The sequence below is a fragment of the Leptopilina boulardi genome, unplaced genomic scaffold, assembly GCF_019393585.1.
Source record: "Leptopilina boulardi isolate dan_hultmark-lab unplaced genomic scaffold, ZJU_Lbou_2.1 LbouV2_137, whole genome shotgun sequence".
NCBI lineage: Eukaryota > Metazoa > Arthropoda > Insecta > Hymenoptera > Figitidae > Leptopilina > Leptopilina boulardi.
In genome coordinates, this window is record NW_026137682.1 from 924,757 (window position 1) to 944,989 (window position 20,233).

At 31.3% G+C, this 20,233-nt stretch overlaps 1 protein-coding gene across 9 annotated transcripts in view; it reads right to left on the bottom strand.

The window, feature by feature from the left end:
- The window catches only part of LOC127291435 (nucleolysin TIAR), a 907,547-nt gene that overhangs the window by 631,713 nt on the left and 255,601 nt on the right, over positions 1 to 20,233 (bottom strand). The window contains exon 1 of one of the 9 annotated variants that reach the window (XM_051320577.1): positions 9,803 to 9,825. The exons of the other annotated variants lie outside the window; for them this stretch is intronic. The gene's annotated coding sequence lies outside the window, so the exon portion shown is untranslated. Of the gene's footprint in view, positions 1 to 9,802; positions 9,826 to 20,233 lie in introns of those variants that run through there. 9 annotated transcript variants of the gene reach the window in all.

Sequence of the window (20,233 nt, forward strand, 5' to 3'; positions counted from 1 at the left end):
ACACTATATATATATATATATATAATACATATGTGAAGTTTTGTTATAGCATATATACGCGTTGAGTATGTGATGACTGTTGTGATATAAAGGGAGCTTATAGCACTTTGTTAACCAGTATACGAGTCGTAATTAGTTGTACAGACGTACACATTGCTTTTCTACATTACTGTCGCGAGAACATTGTCAACGAATAAAGTGATTAGGGGGCGTTTTATAATATACGGGAAATGCAAGCTTAAATATATGTCTCGTATGCGTACATTATTATTCAACAAACCAGTCATTCTATATTTTTAGCTGAAAAACATAAAAAGTTGAGTGAAAAGTTTTTTTTTAATTTAATAATTTATCGACAAGTGTTTTCTTCATTAAAATTTAACTCAATTAGTATTCTTCTTTATAATGAAAAAAATAAATGACATATAAATACGTGTCACTTGCGTATATTATTCCGATGTAGAGAAGAGTATTGGTAAATGGTTTTTAACCGTAAATAAACGATGCTCTGGAGTGCTATTCTGTAACTTGACTTCACTTTCACTTCAATTTCACTTCACTTTCACTCTACATTCACCTTAATTTTACTTCACTTTTCAAAGTGAAGTGAAAGTGAAGTGAAGTAAAAGTGAAGTGAAAGTGAAAGTGAAAGTGAAAGTGAAGTGAAAGTGAAAGTAAAGCGAAAGTAAAGTGAAAGTAAAGTGAAGTGAAAGTGAAGTGAAAGTGAAGTGAAAGTGAAGTGAAAGTGAAGTGAAAGTGAAGTGAAAGTGAAGTAAGCTTACAGCATAGAACCGCTGTAAAAAATTTGTGAAGTCAATGTCAACCGGAGTTAAGAGTAAAATTTTTGGAGTTACAAATAAACTCCAAAAGTGAGTTAACATTAGATTAACTCTCTTGGCATAAATGTAATTCCCTTAGCATGAAATCCCTATGCCTCAACTCCAAAAGAATGGGACTTTTATAGAATCCAGTTGGGAATTAAAATCTAACTCTCTTTTTTTACAGTATGTGAATATTAAATAAAGTTAGTGAATTATTCTTGCCTCATATTGAAATGCGGTACATTTTGTTTAATTGTTAGCCGATCTATAATGATAACAAGAAAAAAAAGATAATTTTCTAAACATGAGAATGCTAATCAGCGCAGTACTCTAAAAAAATTTACACAAAAGAGACTGTATTTCGAGACTCTTGACATTGAATTTTCCGTTAAAGCGAGGAAACTTGAAACACATTTTCGAGTCAAGGTCGCGTGCTTTTGAAATTTCTCAAAGGTTCCTGACCTTTCAAGAGTCAAATTCGACCTTAGGAGAAAGGTTTCAGGATTTCGTCAGCCAGAAATGTGATATTTTGAAGTGAAACGCAGAGGTGAGATAAAGTTCGAGGGCACAAAAGAGGTACTGAATAAGAGAGTGAGAGGGGGGAAGAGAGTGAGTAAGAGGGAAAGAGGACAAGTAAGACTACACCTATTCTGGAGGGTGGTTGAGGATGGTTTTCGGTGGTGCAAAGGGGGCACCAATGTCTTGGCTTGCAAGCCGCGAGGTCCTCCCGTCACCCAATCACGTCCTGGCGAAGCTCGCCATATTTCGCGGGGCGGAGCCCTCTCTCCTCTCGCGTTTCTCTCTTACTCTTCTAGTGCGACTAACTCATCCGCTGTTTCACTATTATTTTAAACCCTTCACCTCCTATTTTCTCTCTTGCAGTCATCCCTTACCCCCCTTTTCTCATTCCATCATCCTCTGCCCTCTCTCTCTCTCTCTCTTGTTCTCATTATCACTAGCGCTTTTTCTTTCTCGTAGTTGATTGCCCGCCCCTCTCTTTTATTCTTTTTTTTATTCTTTTTTACTGTCTCATTTTCTACCAGACCCGTACTATTTGATCCAGAGAGAGGGCATCATTGATATTATATCCTTTAGCCAAATGTTCGTTTTTTTCTCCCCTAGGGTTGGTCATTTATATGCTTCCATATGAGTTGATAGACTCGACAGCAAACATCAGTTGTTAGCATCTGTAAGCAATTTATTTTTTTTCTTGGACGCATAGAAGAAGTTTACTGTGGTAACAGATGTTCTTCTACCACAGAAAATTTTGCTCGTTGATATAGGGACAGTGAATAAGTTTGCTGTAGGGTTTAAATTCAGGATTTTTTGTTGTTTTTTTACACCTTATAGCTAAATTTTTAGGAGTTGTCGATTCAACAGGAATAAAACGACTTTTCTGCATTAATCCTCTTTTTAAAAATAATAGATGGTTATTTTTGGTATTACCAAAACTCATTTATTCGCTTTTTCATTTTTATCCGTTCTCGTGTATATAAATTTTTAAATGTATGGATTTATGAGCTTTTTTTAAATATGTATATATATATATATATATGTATATATATAAATTTGCAGAAAATAGAAAAAATAAAATAAAATGATTTCAGAAGAAAAAGCGCACGGCGAGGTGAGTTCATCAATTCCCGGAAAACGAGTTTACATTGGAACAAGGTTGGCTATTTGCGAGGTGAAAAAAACCAATTTCGTGGGTCGTTTGGAAGCAGGTGACAGGTTTTGCCAGTGAATGGAACTCCAAGCTTCCCATAGAGAATATGCGCCCTTCTTTTCTGCCTACTAAACGAACTGAAGAATAAGAGAATGAAGGGAAGGAGAGAGAGAGAGAGAGACGTTTCTCTATAGTATAAAGGAAAAATCAAGAAGAGGGGTACAACCTCCCCTGATATTCTTGACATCGTCTCTGGCGTTGTTGAACTCGGCAATTTGCAATTTAATGCCGTCTTTATTTTTATAATCGACCCGGATATGATTCTTTCATGGGTCGTCTTTTTGACTTACAAACGACCTTCATCTTATTAAACTCCCAAAGGTCGTTTTTCCCATTTGCGAGTTTATACACATTTATCAAGATTTTTAAATTTTTTTCAATTCAAAAAATTTACCATAAAAAAAATTCCAACCCAAAAGTTCTAAGAGAGAAATTCCTAACTATTCATTTTGCAATATATATAAAATTCCAAAATTTTGGAATAAATAATACTTTGAAAAAAAACTTTTTGATACTTTTGAATTGATGAATTAAATGAATAACTAATAAAAATAAAATTAAGTCTTCACTTATTAGACGTGAAGGAAAAATTAATTATTGGAGAATTAAAAATTATTTTTCGAAACTTTGAGGAAAATTGTACATATGGCACACAAAAAGAAAGAAACCACTTTAGAAAAGTTGACACGCGAAAGATTAATTTTTTGTAATATGCGTGCGGAAGGGTGTGAAATACAAAATGTGAGGTTTTTTTTTTATAATATACGTGACCCTTTCTACTCGAAAGTTTTTACAACATCTATGAGAAAGTCGTCGTGGCTTTTATGATAATTTGCCATGAAATTAAAAACATTAGGGTGTCATAAAGATAAAGATATTTCGCAATGGTATTTCTAGTAGTGCGGGACTATTTGGTACATATATATATATATATATAAGGTTACAATCGTGTGCTGGTTATAAACTAAAGGCCAGGATAATATCCACGTCACGTCACTGAACTCCTCTGGCAGCAACTGTCTCAATTTACGTTTATCGCTCACGAGGCCTTCTTCATGGTTATATGTTCCTCGGTCATCGTTTCAAGAGAAACCGCTTATAACAATCATAACACGCATCATATGTCTAGTCAGAAACCACTTCAATGGAATCCAATTGTGTTTATACGACTTTCTAACAAAATTACCCTAGAAATTTTAAAGCTTTAAAAAACAATACATTTTTTGATGTATTTAAGAAAAACAAAGTCTATGGGGAAATCCTTAATAATTTTTTATAAATTATTCGTATAAAAATTAAATTTGTCTATCATTAAGAATCATGATTTAGCATTAATTTACGGATTTGACTACCTACAAAATATTATGTATAATAAATTTCGTGAGTAATTCAAGGAATTTATCTAGAATTCCAAGGCTTATTCTAGAACTTGATACGCAACCAGGACTACCTTAAGAATTTGATAAATCATCAATTTAAGGACTAATTGAAGAACTTTATGTGACATCAGATTAAGTACTATCTTAAGAACTTAATGAAGCATCAATTCTAAGACTGCTTATAGAACTTCATGTAGCTGTTATTTTAGAATTAGTTGCAAATCATTATTTAGCATCAATTCCAGAACCACTTTCGGAATTTGATGTAAACCTATTTTAAGTACTAATTAAAGAATATAATCAATTTCAGAACTGTTTTATCAATTTTAGGACTAGCTCAATAATAATTTGATGATCTATCAATTTTAAGACTTAATGTAGCACCATTTCAAGCAGTACTTTAAAAATCATATAATATGTTTTCAAGGACTGCTTGTGGGATCATTTTGAAGACAACTTTTTTGATTTTAGAATCCGTACTATTTAAGAATTTAACGAAGCATCAATACTGAGACTGCTTATTGGACTTCATACACTAAGAAAAATATGCTATAGAATCAAGAGCATTTCTGCCAAAGGTATGAAAACTATTAATTCAAAAGCATATGCTATAAAATTTGTAAAATATATTATAGATTCCATACCATATGATTATGAATCAATAATTTTTATACCTTTGGTAGAAATGCTATTGATTCAATAGCATATTTTTCTCATTGTATATAGCATTCATTTCAGGTCTACTATCAGGATTTGATATAGAACCACTTTAAGTATTTCTTAATAAAACATTGTGTATCCTGAATTAAAGGATTACTTCTAGGAATTGCATTGGTTTTAGGTCTTCATAAAAAACTTTGAAGAACCATCAATTTAGGAAATACACTGAAGAAAATTGTATGACGTATACAGTGTGACGCAGCATTTTGTCGCATACAAATGACTTAAAAATAGTAAATTTTAATAAATGTTGTAAATAAACGACAACAGGGTCAGATTAATAGTCGACTTCTAATAAATAAATTCGATTCTGATTTGTCTTGTTATGAAAACTCTCGCGAGGCATTGAGGATTCTCCCCGGATTACAAAAACGTTGAGGATATCACAAGCTATTATTGAAATTAGAAGTCATCAAGGGAAGAGCTTCCTGGTGTACAAATTTGAATGAGAGTCCCAAATATTCAAGAACACCAGGAAGATGAAATTGCTATTTTGTGGACGATCTATCAAATCAATACTGGCAGTCAATTTCCTATGGACTACTAGCATCAATCAATGTCCCAATGGGAAACTGCCACGAGTAACCATTGGCGTATTAATTGGCCCAATGATGGGAGCCAATGAAAAAACCATTGGCACCCAATAATGGACCATTATTGGTAAAGTCATGGGCTGTCCACGCCGATGCCAATGATTGGCAACCATCATTGGCAAATTATTGGCAACCAATAATTAGCTAATATTAAAAATTTTAATAATAATTTAAAAAATCAATAATTTAAAAATAAAATTTTTATTTTTATTATTTTTTAATAGTTATTATTATTATTATTTTATTTTTAATAATTAAATTAAAATAAAAAAATGATCATCAAAGTATTAGTGAAACCATTTCTTCCAAAAAAGAGTTTGTCTCAAATCCAATTAATAGGAGAGACATCGGGTAGAAAAAAATTTCGACAAGAAAAAAATTTTCGATCACTGCTTACATAGCAATCTAATGGCACCTCAACTGCGAGAAACAGTTATGATGTTCGCCCTCCCTGTGGCGTTGAGCGAACTAAAGTCTAGAGTTGAGCCATCAGCGCAGCGCGGGAACATTTAAAAAATTTGATTTTATTAGATATTTTATTTTATAATAATTAACGAATTATTAAGTATGACATTATGTTATTAATAATTATTAATGACATTAATTATTTATTAAGTTAATTATTTGTCATATTTAAAATAAAATAAAATATCTAATAAAATCAAATTTTTCAAATGTTCCCGCGCTGGGCTGATGGCTCAGCTCTGGACTTTAGTTTGCTCAACGCCACAGGGAGGGCGAACATCATAACTGTTTCTCGCAGTTGAGGTGCCATTAGATTGCTATGTAAGCAGTGATCGAAAATTTTTTTCTTGTCGAAATTTTTTTCTACCCGATGTCTCTCCTATTAATTGGATTTGAGACAAACTCTTTTTTGGAAGAAATGGTTTCACTAATACTTTGATGATCATTTTTTTATTTTAATTTAATTATTAAAAATAAAATAATAATAATAATAACTATTAAAAAATAATAAAAATAAAAATTTTATTTTTAAATTATTGATTTTTTAAATTATTATTAAAATTTTTAATATTGGCTAATTATTGGTTGCCAATAATTTGCCAATGATGGTTGCCAATCATTGGCATCGGCGTGGACAGCCCATGACTTTACCAATAATGGTCCATTATTGGGTGCCATTATTGAAATTATATTGGCATCCCTGGCTCCCATTATTGGGCCATTAATACGCCAATGGTATTTTTCCCATTGGGGTAACATCGGATAGTGTAGGGATCTGCCTTACCGACGACTGCGTATCGATTATCGGTCTCGGGTATTATATTATTAAATATTAATTGAATACCCGGATCAAATAACTCGACCGACGCTCGGACGCACGCTCTAATGGTAGTCGGGTAGCAGTGAGCCGCCCACAGGCTGTCACTGCTACTTGACTGGTAATAGAGCGTTCGTCCGAGCGTCGGTCGAGTTATTTGATCGGGGTATTCAATTGATCTCAATGACACCGAGAAAAGAGGCCGCTGTTTAGCGACGCTTTCGAGTTCGACTCGTCAGTCATTTTACTCTCCTTCTCATCCTGGTATTCGTAGAGTCAAGTTGTGTTCTATTCTTTTTCGTGTAAAATAATTAAAACTTGAAATTATAAAAATGAGACAAGGCGTCATCATAATCGTCAAATGAACGGTGAGCCCCAATAAATTAATTAGGAGTCGTTTCCTTCAGAATCAATCTCATTATTATTAAAGTATAATTGAATAAATAAAAAATAAATCTTGTCTTTCGGCCTCTGTCATTATTTAACCTTTTTCTAAAATTTGAAGTGAATATTTATATAAATAGTGTTATTGTTATAAATTTTGTCTAATTAATGGTGTTTATCCTATTCTTTAATTATAAAAATCTATCGAGTACAAGATTTTCAAGTGGATTTCAATATCCAATTTTGAAGTGTAAACGCGTAATTGATTGTAACTGTCAGTAATCTCCACCTGTCTCAGCACGAAAGCTCGTTGCTCACTCTTGGCTGTGATAAGGTTTTCGAGAAGGTTGGCTGAGATTCGTGCCAACAGGTAGAATCACGATAGAGCAGGGTGGAACTCTTCCCAGGGGATAATTCGTCGTTAATCGAACATGGATGAGAGAACAGGTATAGGGCAACGTGTTACACGAGGGTTTCCAACAATTCACCATATCACTCCCTTTTACCCTCTCTATTATAAATTGCCATTGTGTATAGTTAAACGATATTATCAACGATATATCTATATATGTATATAAGGCCTACCTGTTAAACAAACGAGTATAGATCGGATTAGGTATCTCTATGAATATTTAAATTATTGCTAGGAAACCCTTTTGCATTCTGAACTATGTATATAGCGAGCGCGAGGACAGTGGACCTAAAGCTTGCCTCTAAATTTTCCAATTCTCTTAAGAGTTTAAAGCCACTCTCTTGCTTTATCTCATTGCCGTACTAAAATTACGCAATATAGTTGGATACTCGTATAACCATTATCTTGATTCTGAAATTTCATTTAGAATAAAAAAAAATTCTTTTCTCCCGATTCTGAATTTAAATAGATTAATTCTTATTTATCTCTATAGATATAGACAAAAAGTCAAAATAGTTTATTTACTGCAACACATTATCTCAAAATTTGTTGAAAGTATCGACTACGTTAAATCGAAAACGATAGGGAAACTTTATATAGGCTCTTTAATTAAAATTGTTTAATTAGCTTTTAACTTTATAGTACTTTCTTACTTTGATAAAGGAGATTTTGGATCAATTACTAAATTATGTTTACTAATAAAATTTTAATTAGTTCTCATTTTAAGTAAAATATATTTAAATTTTGGTTCTGCTTGTCATTAAACAAAAATTAATTTAACGTTTCAATGACCATGTGTGAAATCTTCAGAAAATTAATTTCAATTTTTAAAGTTTTAAAAGTATTTCAAGACGCAAAAAAAAATGAAAAATTTTAAGTAAGAATATAATTGAAAGTATTGAAAAAATTTAAATTTATGTTTTTTTCCCTGGAGTTGAGAAATAATTCCAATGAAATGTAATCAGATCTAGTCATGAAAAGCTGAGCACATAAATATACAGATATATACATAAAGGCATCGTGAGGGAAAGAAAGAGAAAGATATAGAGACTTTCCATTTGGTTCATGTTGGAGAAGTTAGATTTTAAGGTCCCTATAAAAGACAGTCGTTAAAATAGTCGTCAAGGAAATAAAAGTGGAAGTGTTATGTAACGAAGGGGGACAGGCACAGGTACATTTTATCATCCCCTCTTATCATGGTTTTATAATTGAAAATGTGAATTTTTTTTTCAATTTACATCCGTATAGTATAAAATTCCAAAGATCTGGTCTAATTTTGAATAAATAAAATATAATCACATTTCCCCGTGTGCATGAGAAGAGACTTCTCGACAAAAAGCGTTGCAGAAAATAAAACAGTGGAAAATCATAATTTAATTAAAACTAACTAATGGATATGCCACTTTTATATATATCCACACACTGCTAAAGTTTAATTATCACAGACTCATTTAATCCCCATGACAGGCAGTTGGTAATTTTTATAATGAACATGTCGGTTTATTAAATATCTCGAACCACAGGTAGAACATTTGAAAATAACTTTTCATTTAGTGACAACATCAGAGATTCAAAATAAAAATAATTTAAAAGTATGAAAAGTACCAGTATATACAATTTGTCACTTTTAATAACTCCACTTCACAAGTTTTATTGAATTTACAATCAAGATGTTATTTTTTCGATTGTTTTCATCGTTGAAATCAATCTTCTATTTTGATATTTGTTTTTCTTTCTTTTTTTTTCTTTTTAACGAATTGAAAAGCATAAAACGAAATAAAAAATTCTACTGGGAACAAGAGGAATTATTTGGTTGTCGTCAGATGATTCGTAACATATTTCACGACTCGACGATATTTTTTCGAGTTTTTTTTTTTCATTTTTTCAAGGTCTGCGACTATCAGGGTTTGTGTGAATAAACGCATAAATGGGGGACCGAATGATATGGCATTGGAGGGTGGCGAGCGATCCGTAAATAAAATTCGCGTGACAATCCGTTACGTTGCTAGCCAATCCGTTTATTTATTAAAATATGACTGGGGGTTTGAAAAAAAATATATATATATACATCGACAGCTAAAGCAGGAAGCGGACTCTGTTGTTTCTATGGTTTCCTCTTGCGATTCATTTTGCATCAGCGCCACATACGTCGTTTCACATTTACGGACAACAGCTTTAATCGCTAAAGAGTGACATATAAAAAAAATTTTCATTTTTCCCACAAAAACTTTTAAAATTCATTTATAATCTTCCTGTTATTTATTATACAATACGAACGAACTAATAAAATCAATCTTTAATTGATTAAGAGAAAATTGCGAAATAATGTACAAGTAATAATGAAATAATCTTTTTTATCTTATTTTCATTATACATAATGTGAAAGAGATATTCTATTATTAATTTAAATATTATGGCAATTTTATCTATGTGATTAAGATTAAATTGATATAATTCATGCTTCAAAAATTATCACAAAACATACCTGAGAGATTATTAGCTTCTAGCGGAATACAAATGAAATTCATCGTAGGCTTACCTAAAACAAAAGAAAAGTAAAATTTTTATTACTCTTTTACTAAGTATTGTTTAAATAATAAATTATTAATTGGTCTAAAATTTTAACCACTTCACAATTTATCAAAAGGAAAAAGGATTTAAAAATGTACTAACTTCTTTGTATATAATAATAACGATAAAAAATTAGTTAGTAAATTATTAATTAATGCAATTATTTGTAAATATATAGATATATATAAAAAAATAGAAAAAAATTAATTAACAGAAACATAGTATAAATAAATGAAGTATAAATCTATTTATAGAAGAAATAAATGTCCAATTATTTCTTGCGTTTTCACGCAATTTTGAAGGCAATAAAACAACATTAACAGGGATGGGTGTAGAGACACCATTCTGAACGATTGGGACTAAAACTCGAGTCGTCCAGCACCCTCAGGGTTGTGTCAAGTTATAATTGGCACTCCTTAATTATCTCGAATTAAGCTCGCAACTCCTTTGCCACCCCCGTAGCTTTCTCTACAACTCGACGTCTAAGTCTTCATTTCTCTCTCTTTCTCTCTCACTTCCCACCCTTTTACTTCAACCATCTACATTTTCTATTCGCACGTCTAACTTCTCTTCACGAATTTTTTACGATTTAAAAATTTCTTTTTGTGAATTTCATTTAACTTAATTGTCAAAATAATTGATACAACAACAATTTTATTATTTTTTATTATTTTCCATATGTTTCAATTCAATAATTAATTAATGTGCTAACAATGTGTCTTGATTCTTCTGTAATCTAGATAGAGAAAAATGGTATTTAAGTAAAAAATTATAAAAAGTTTAGCTTTCGAATGAAAAAATATATGTATTGGAAGGCGGCATTTTGTCACGTAGAAATGACTTAAAAATAATAAATGTAAATAAATTTTGTAAATAAACGACACCAGGGTGAGGTTCCAGTCATAACGGCTGTAAAATGTTATAAATTATAAAAATTGTTTTCTTATGATACTCACTTCATTTTGTTTAAATAATAAATTCACATATTAACAAACCAACTTGGCAAAGTTGTCAGATTAATAGTCGACTTGTAGCAAATAAATTCGATTCGGATTTGTCCTGTTATGAAAACTCTCGCGAGGCATTGAGTATTCCCGCTGGGTCTCAAAGACGTTGAGGACTTCATTATCCATCATTGAAATTATAAGTTATCAAAAAAAGAGGTTCTTGGTGTATATATTTGGATGAGAGTCCCGAATATTCAAGAACACCAGGAAAACGAAATTCGTCGGTTAGATGCAGAAACGTGCTACTTCAGAGTAGTCTTGAAAAACGAGTCATTTCAAAAAACATTTGAGAAACCTGCCATTCCAGCTGAGATTTGGAAAACATGCCAATTCAGAATTGACGTTCGTTTTTTTTTCTTTAGGTTAGCAGTATTGAATGGTTATAAATTTTTACAAAAGATTTTTTCATTACTATTATTAATAATTATTTTATTTATTTCTTTGTTTTATTTATTTTAATTGTATTATAATTAATTAACTTTTTTCTATTATAATTATTCTTTATTAATTTCATTAGTTATTACTTTTTTTTGAAAATATAATATTTTTAAATTGTTGTTTTGTCGACGATCTGTCAAATCAATACTGGCAGTCAATTTACTATGGACTACTAGCATCAATCAATGTAACATCGGATAGTGTAGGGATCTGCCTTACCGACGACTGCGTATCGATTATCGGTCGCGGGTATTATATTATTGAATATTAATTGATATCAATGACACCAAGAAGAGAGGCCGCTGTTTAGCTACGCTTTCGAATTTGACTCGCCAGCCATTTTACATTTATTCTCATCCTGGTATTCTTAGAGTCAAGTTGTGTTCTATTCTTTTTCGTGTAAAATAATTAAAATGTAAAATTATAAAAATGAGACGACGCGTCATCGTCGTCACATTGACGCTGAGTCCCAATAAATTAATTAGGAGTCGTTTTCTTCAGAATCTATCTCATTATTATTAAATTATAATTGAATAAATAAAACATAAATCTTGTCTTTCGGCCTTCTGCCATTATTTAACTTTTTCTAAAATTTGAAGTAAATATTAATAAATAGTATTATTGTTATAAATTTTGTATAATTAATGGTGTTTATCCTTATCCCCCCTCTCTACGGTCTATTGTTACTGAAAAATAATAATGTAATTCCTGGGCTCGTTTTAATTTTTCCTAATTAGAATTATAAAATTTACTTGTCGGGTTATTTAACTACTTTTTTCGGTTTAGTTATTTTACATAAAATAATTTGGCGTCTTGGCAAAAATAATAATTAAAAAGTTTAGATAACGCTGATTGTCTTGAAAATATAATAATAAATAATTGAAATTTAAAATAAAAATTACTAATAAGTTAAATTATATGTTTTATATATATATGACGCTCCACCAGAGAAGGGACCTATCTTCGAAATAATATTAGGCTTAATTTTCATGTACGGTGCACGGAAAACTGAGCCTAATGTTATTTCGGGGATAGGTCCCTTCTCTCGTGGAGCATCACATATGTATTATAGGTCACTGGAAAAAGAGTATATACTTTTAAAAAATCATTAAAAATTCATAACTAAAAAATTTGAACACCTATAAAGAAAGTATGTTCCCTCTTTTCCAATAGAAAAAAAGTATTTCTGGATGAACTTAAAAAATATATACTGAAATCTGACGTGGAGCCCTCATATATATATATATTTTTTTTTCTTGAGATAAATGAGATTTTCTTAAATTACCATTCTAAATGAAATATACATAGTAAATTTTATTTTATCCTATAACTCTTTTTAAGGTTCTTGTTTTTTTTACAATTATATTGAGCATTTCGTTATAAGATTATAGTAAAAACATCCGAGAAACGTGGAGTAATTTTCAGGGAATGGCATATAAAAGAGGAAATGTCTTGACCTGCAAACGTGTTGGCTAATAATGAAAGAAGTATGCATTCCAGCAAACGAGGGACAATAGCGTTTGGACTTGGGTTACCTTGCATGAATATTGTTCTTGCCAATCCCAAGAGGATCGCTGAGTAAACGTAGTTGGATACGTTGGCTGAACCCTCTTTGCCATAGTACAGAGTATATAAACGACATAGCGAATGTATGTATGTATACATATGTATATAAATGGTATGTAGTTATGTATGCTCAGACAAGAGAGGAGAAGATGGTATTGGTCTGCCCGTGAAAATAGGGGAATATAGGCAGAAATTCAGCGTAGCTGTATTATGGGGGACCAGGAGGTATATATGAATCAAGCTGCACAAACATCGAACTTCGAGATACGGTGTCGCCTGCTCAACGATATCCCACCATGAACTCAACGAATGTATACCCATATTCGTGACTACAAAGTGCACCTTGGCATAAGCCATTATCATCCGCAAACGCAATTCGATTTCATCCCGTCCGCGCACGTCTTTATACAAAGTATACCCTTTTCAATACCCCTAAAAAAAATAAAGAATCAAATCTTCAAAATTCACCGTTTTCACATCAGCAAACATTTTTTAATTTGAAAATTTTTAATTTCAAAATATTAATTCGATAAAATGGAAAAAAAATTATTCGATTATATTAAATATACAATGTAGTGAACTCTGGTAATTTTTGGTAGGGTAGTCGAAATAAAAATTCAGTTCAACATTAGGATGATAAATTTTACTTTATATAAAATTCAGTGAAACATAAATTTGTCCTTATTATGAATTATGAAACAATGAAAATTCTGACTTATAATTTTAATGGAATATTCGTGAGTCTCGAAAAGAAAATAATGTTGAAACAGAGAATAGACGACAATGCGAGATGACAAACTTGGAAGTGAAGGAGCATTGCCATTCAACACGAAAGTGGTGGTTGTAGAAAGATAGCGTTCTCACTCATCCCGAGGGATATCAGAAGAGTGGCCTTTCCTCTTTCCAGTTTTCCATCCCTCGAGTCAAGCTCGGTCAAACTGGACCTGAATATCTTAAACGAAAATTTTTAAGTAAAAACTTTTATTCCCTATGCGAGATGAGTTTTATGGTCAAGTGCAAACTGACAAATGATATATTACACCGTCCGACAAAATTCAACTTTTTTTTTCACACACGAAATAATCAATGATTTTCAGAAACTAGGACCAAAAAAAAGATACCCGTGTCTGGCCGTTTTGCTAGATCAGGTCATTTTTTGCTTTTAGGGGTAAAAACAACCCTTAAATGAAAAGTGATAGGAAATCTTGTACAAATTAATAATTTTTTATGAAACCTGGTATCTCGGGGTTTTCCGGGTCGCTGATTACGAATCTGATGTCAGATTTTCAAAATTCAAAATGGCGGATCTAATATGGCGGTCGAAATTTATAAAAATTCACCAATTTATTTGAAAGTTGTTTCTTAGAGGTTTTTGGGGTCGCTGATTACGAATATGATGTCATATTTTCAAAATTCAAAATGACGGATTCAATATGGCGGTCGAAATTTATAACTATTAATTATTTTTTGTAAAACTTGGTATCTAGGGGTTTTTGGGGTCGCTGAGTACGAATGTGAAGTCAGATTTTTAAAATTCAAAATGGCAGATTCAATATGGCGTTTTAAATTTATAAAAGTTCGACGAATTCATTTGAAACTTGTTACTTGAAGGTTTTTGGGGTTGCTGATTACAAATTTGATGTCGGGTTTTCAAAATTCAAAATGTCGAATCTAATATGGTGGTCGAATCTTTAAATCGTAAAAATAAGCGTCTAAAATTTACACAAACGTAATACAAGAGTTGTTATGAAATGCTTCTATTAATTTTATTTTATTGCATTATATTTGTTTAATAAATTTTGATTATAACCTTTTGAATTTATTAATTCTAATAGAAACTTAATTTATTAAAAATCACTTAAAATAAAAATTTTTAAATGTTGGCTTGCAAATTTTAACAAAAAATTGATCGAACATTTAAATTTTCCAAATTATTTTTCAGATTTGTGATCTTCACCTTTATTAGATTTGGCGTTTTTATTTTTCTTATCTGACATCATTTTCGTACTCAGAGACGCTAAAGCACTTAGATACCAAGTTTTATAAAAAATTAACAATTTTTATAAATTTCAACTGTCATATTGAGTCTGCCATATTGAATTTTAAAAATCTACAATCAGATTCGTACTCAGCGACCCAAAAACCCAGAGATACGAAGTTTTATAAAAAACTAATAACATTTATAAATTTCGACCACCATATTCGATCCGCCATTTTGAATTTTCAAAACCCAACATCGAATTCGTTATCAGCGACCCCAATAACCTTCAAGTAACAAGTTTCAAGTGAATTCGATGAACTTTTATAAATTTCGACCGCCATATTGAATCTACCATTTTGAATTTTAAAAATCTGACTTCAAATTCGTACTCAGCGACCCCAAAACCCCTAGATACCAAGTTTTACAAAAAATAATTAATATATTTATAAATTTCGACCACCATATTGGATCCGCCATTTTGAATTTTCCAAATCTGACATCATATTCGTAATCAGCGACCCCAAAAACCCCTAACTAACAACTTTCAAATAAATTGGTGAATTTTTATAAATTTCTACCGCCATATTGGATCCGCCATTTTGAATTTTGAAAATCTGACATCAGATTCGTAATCAGCGACCCGGAAAACTCCGAGATACCAGGTTTCATAAAAAGTTATTAATTTGTACAAGATTTCCTATCACCTTTCATTTAAGGGTTGTTTTTACCCCTAAAAGCAAAAACTGACCTGATCTAGCAAAACGGCCAGACACGGGTATCTTTTTTTTGGTCCTAGTTTCTGAAAATCATTGATTTTTTCGTGTGTGAAAAATCGTGTCGGACGGTGTTATACATATAATCCTTGACACTCTTTGATAAATTGTTAATATTCTAATTGACAAAAAGTAGTTAGAAGTTTTGAGAATGAGGACGTAGTGTATAGGGGGAGGCAAAAAAACAAATGACAAGAGTAGTAAAAAGGACGAGAAACATTTCCCAGACGGTGAAACTAAGCAAGAAAAACTGTAACTTACGATCACTCGACAAATTGATTCGGAAATATACAAGCCCCTTGGGATAAGCCCTTGAGGTTTTTGGTATGAGAAAATGCAGGTTTTCTTTTCGTTGAAAAGCTTTCTGGTGTATTGAAGGCATGAATTTCGACGTATATTATTTAATACGAATAACAACATTTTTTTATTTTCTACAATTTCATTACAATAAACTATACATTATTTACATTAGATAAAAAATATTACGAGAAATTCATTCAATTTAACTAATTTTTAATAATTAGTTGCATTCACTGTAGATATGATTTTATTTGAATATTAATATCAGGGTATAGTTATTTGCCACAATTTTCATTTGTAAGAAATGTGTTAAAAAAGAAGTAGGGATATTTTTTTCCTTTTTTAGTGAAACTGATTTTAAACTGTAAACGATTACAAAAAATTAGATTTTGAATATAAATATATAGATAAATTTTAAAAATCTTTATAATTTATATCTGTATAATGATAATAATCAAAATCAATCATTTGCTTTGTTATATATTATGTGCACGGCAAGCCAATTGAGACAGTAATGCTCGTAAGATCTCAGCATAAGGAAGGAAGTAGGTGAATGGAAGAGGTGGTAATGAAATTTGATAAAGTTATGCCGCGCAACTTCGTCGTGCACCTTCTCGTAAAGAAATACGAGGTAGTTTGTTGGGGTAAAGAGAGAGAGAGAGAGGGGGGGGGGTTATATGATGAGATGGGTTGGTGGAAAGAGAAGAGACCAACAACGCTTTACGCTTTATGCCTTGACTCTCGCTATATACTTTATGTAAGTTTCCTTCCCCCCCCCCCTGTTACCCTCAAAGTTCCTTTTTCCCCATTCCTTTTCTGTTTCTCTATACTTCCTTCAAGTTGCAACTATATGCCTACTGTTTTCATCAAGATATGAGTCCACAGACGTTAAAACTATGTTTATAATGTCTCAAAAAGTGTGAAAAAGAGAGAGAGAGGGGGGGGATAGAAAGCCGTCATCAAAAGGAGGCAGAAGTTGCAAAATGTAGAGGGAAAGGGTCGTGATGCAGGGCAACATCATATACAAATCTCGTGAGACATTTAGGATGCACATCCGGTTCGCAAGATGGCCGACACTTGACTTCCGGCACGACAGGGACAGTTCTCACCGAGGCCATTGTGTCTGCCAACTCTCGCCGAGTTTCCACTTCTCTCACACTTTTTCATTCGCCCCCTCATTTTACTTTATATATTTCACTTTTTGTCCTTGTTTCTCTCTTTATTTTATATACCTATAAATACAAAGTGCAAAAAAGAAAAAAACTGTCAAAGGAACAATTTTTTATCCTTCAATTATTGTTTTTTTTTTTATGTGTGTGAAATTTTTAATTTCAATTTAAAAAATAATAATTTCTAGAAAATACATTACTTACACAGAAAAAACCTGAATTCAAATTGAGTATAGATTCTATACTCAATTTGATTCGCAACAAAAATGAAACTGGTTGTTTCATTTCGAGTTCTAAGGTAAAAGTATCAAAATGAAACAGGCAAGTTTCATTTTGAGAAAAAGAAAAATGGAAAAATATTGTGAAATAACGAATAATTTTGCACAAAAACATGAAATATAATAATTACAAAGAAGTAAATAACACGCTAGACTTAATATATTTGATTAAAAATTGCTTGTAATCGCGTAATAAAATAATAAAGGAAATATGTTTTTAGGTTAGAAAAATGAAAACATGTGTTTTGACAACAGGAACGGTACTGCCAACTTAAATAATAGCGGTAAATTTAAAAACTTATGAAATTAATTATTATCTACGTAAATAATAATAAATAATTTTTATTTAAAAACTTCTAAATATTCGTACTGGTCAAAATAATCTTTCTGGTGTTGTTGAAATATTAGAAACAATAATTGAAATACAAAATTACTCTGCTTATGATGCCAACTTAGAAATCTGAAATTCCAGCCAATATCATTTTGAATAACATGAAGTTTGTCCCATATTCATTTCGATACCCAAAAGAAAATGAGTTGCAACAAAAATGAGTCCAAGTTTTTTCTGTGTACTCTCTAAATTTGAATTAGTGAACGAATTCTCAGTAATTTGAATTTAGAGAATATAAAGGAATAAATTAATTCATCGACTTTTATATGGATCATAAATTAAATTTTATTACAATTCTTGATATATACATATATATATATATATATGTTACTTTCATAAAATAAAAGCTTTAGAACAAAAACTCAAAAAGTTTAATTGCACATCGTCATAAATATACTTTGTAAAGTGCATTTGGCAATAATTCGAAATAGAACAAAATTTGGAAATTTGGAAACCGCACCTTCAGCTGACAGTTATGACTGTCAATAAATTACTTTGCTAATAAAGCACCAAAAGGGATGTTAAATTTGCAAAATCCAATTACAATGGCGGCATATAAAGTTGACTCTTAATTCGATTTCAACCAATAAGCGGCAAGGCTTGGAGTTTTATTTTATTTTTTTTTTAATCAGAGATAATAACATGGCAGCAAATGCGCCATAAACGATTTGAAACCGAGTTCTCTGAGGGAGAAAATAGTGTCGTGGAAGGTGACATAAAAGCGCATTGTAACGTTAAATGAAATACAGACCATTGCTTGTATGCGGCTGTTAGGTCAGTTTGAGTTCGCACTCAGCTTTGCAATAGAACGTTATTTAACTTGCCTTTCGCAGTTTTCTACGTGTAACCTCTTTCCGCAGCTTTAAAAGATGAGATCACTGTAGATAAGATAACGCTTAGGTCGTGCTTTATTTGATTGTTTACAGCCTAAATGTGAAGAGGAAGGTATGAATCATTTATCTTTCTTCTCATTACCTTTTTCCTCTTTCTTTCTAATTTCTGTCCCATTACTTAAGGAATGACAAATATATAAAATTTTATTATTTATTAAATAAATCAAGATTTACTGGGTCAATAGATTTCATTTCAAATATATATATATATATCTATACGGAAAAAAAATATTTCACTGGAACAGCTAAACGTTTCACTAGAATAGAAAAAGTTTTGTCTGATTAAAAAAGTTTTTACTACTGATAATTAAGTTACTAGAATTTAAAACGTCTTGTCTGACTGAAACCGCATTTTACTACTCATGACAAATTTAAAAATTTCAATTTACTTTTCTAGTTAGAATACTAAAAGTGTATAAAAATTTCCAATATTTATCTAACTGAAATATACATTTATCACTGAAATTTTGACTTTTTCTCTAACTGAAATATTCTTTTACCACTGATACTAAAAGAAGACAAATTTAAAAGTTTTTTATTTGCATTAAAACGGTCTTTTACTGCTGATACTAAAAGTACAAAAATTTACAACTTATAGTCTCACTGACATTTACTTTTTACTACCGATACAAATAATGTAAGATTTGAAAACGTTTTGTTAGACTAAAACAAAATTTTACTACTGATAATTTGATTTATAAATATAAAATAAATAAATAAAAAGTCTCTAAATGACATAGTTAAATAATTAAGAACATCAAAATAATTTAAATGCCTCACAGACTTTATACTTATATGCAAAAAAAAAAAACCCGTAGAAAAGATTTCATGTTCTTTGAATCGTATTAAATTGAAAGGTATTTATGGTAAAGCTTTTAAGTCATGAGATGAAAAAAAATCCAGTGTACGTCTTTGGAGAATTATTTATGAAACGTTCGGCACGACAGAACGCGTCTAGATCGTCGAATGAAACGTCGTGCTTGATAAAGAGGAATCGTATCCATTAAAAGCAGCAGAGAGAGAGAAAGAGAGAGCAAAAGAGAAGTGGTAGAAAGGAGAAGGGTTTGACTTTTCTAAAGGCGATATTTCTTGCCGGAAAGCCTCGGCATGCGTCTCTAAATCCTTAGCACGATCTCTAGCAGCAACCCTCCACACACCCTGACAACGATACAGGTCGACTCGATCTTCAGCCTCTACACTCTTCTTTTTTCGCTTCTTACTATTTTCTTCGTGTTCAATGCAGATCCACATTTTCGGGCTCTCTCGGGATATATCTCAGAATTCGATTCTCCATTTTCCTCGACAACTCTGTCTTTGACTTTGCCTGCCTGTGCATTACGCAGATAAGGGACCACTCAAAGCAGTGTGACCATTTCCACTTTACCCGTATGCTCCTTTCGTTCTCTGTGTCGTTCCATTTTCTTATTCTCCATTCCTATCTCTATACATTATTAAATATTCAAGTGCTCAATTTATAGAAAAATAACTCAAAAATAAATTTCAAAAAAAAAACTGGTTAATGCTTACTACTCTTTTAATTAAATTCTCT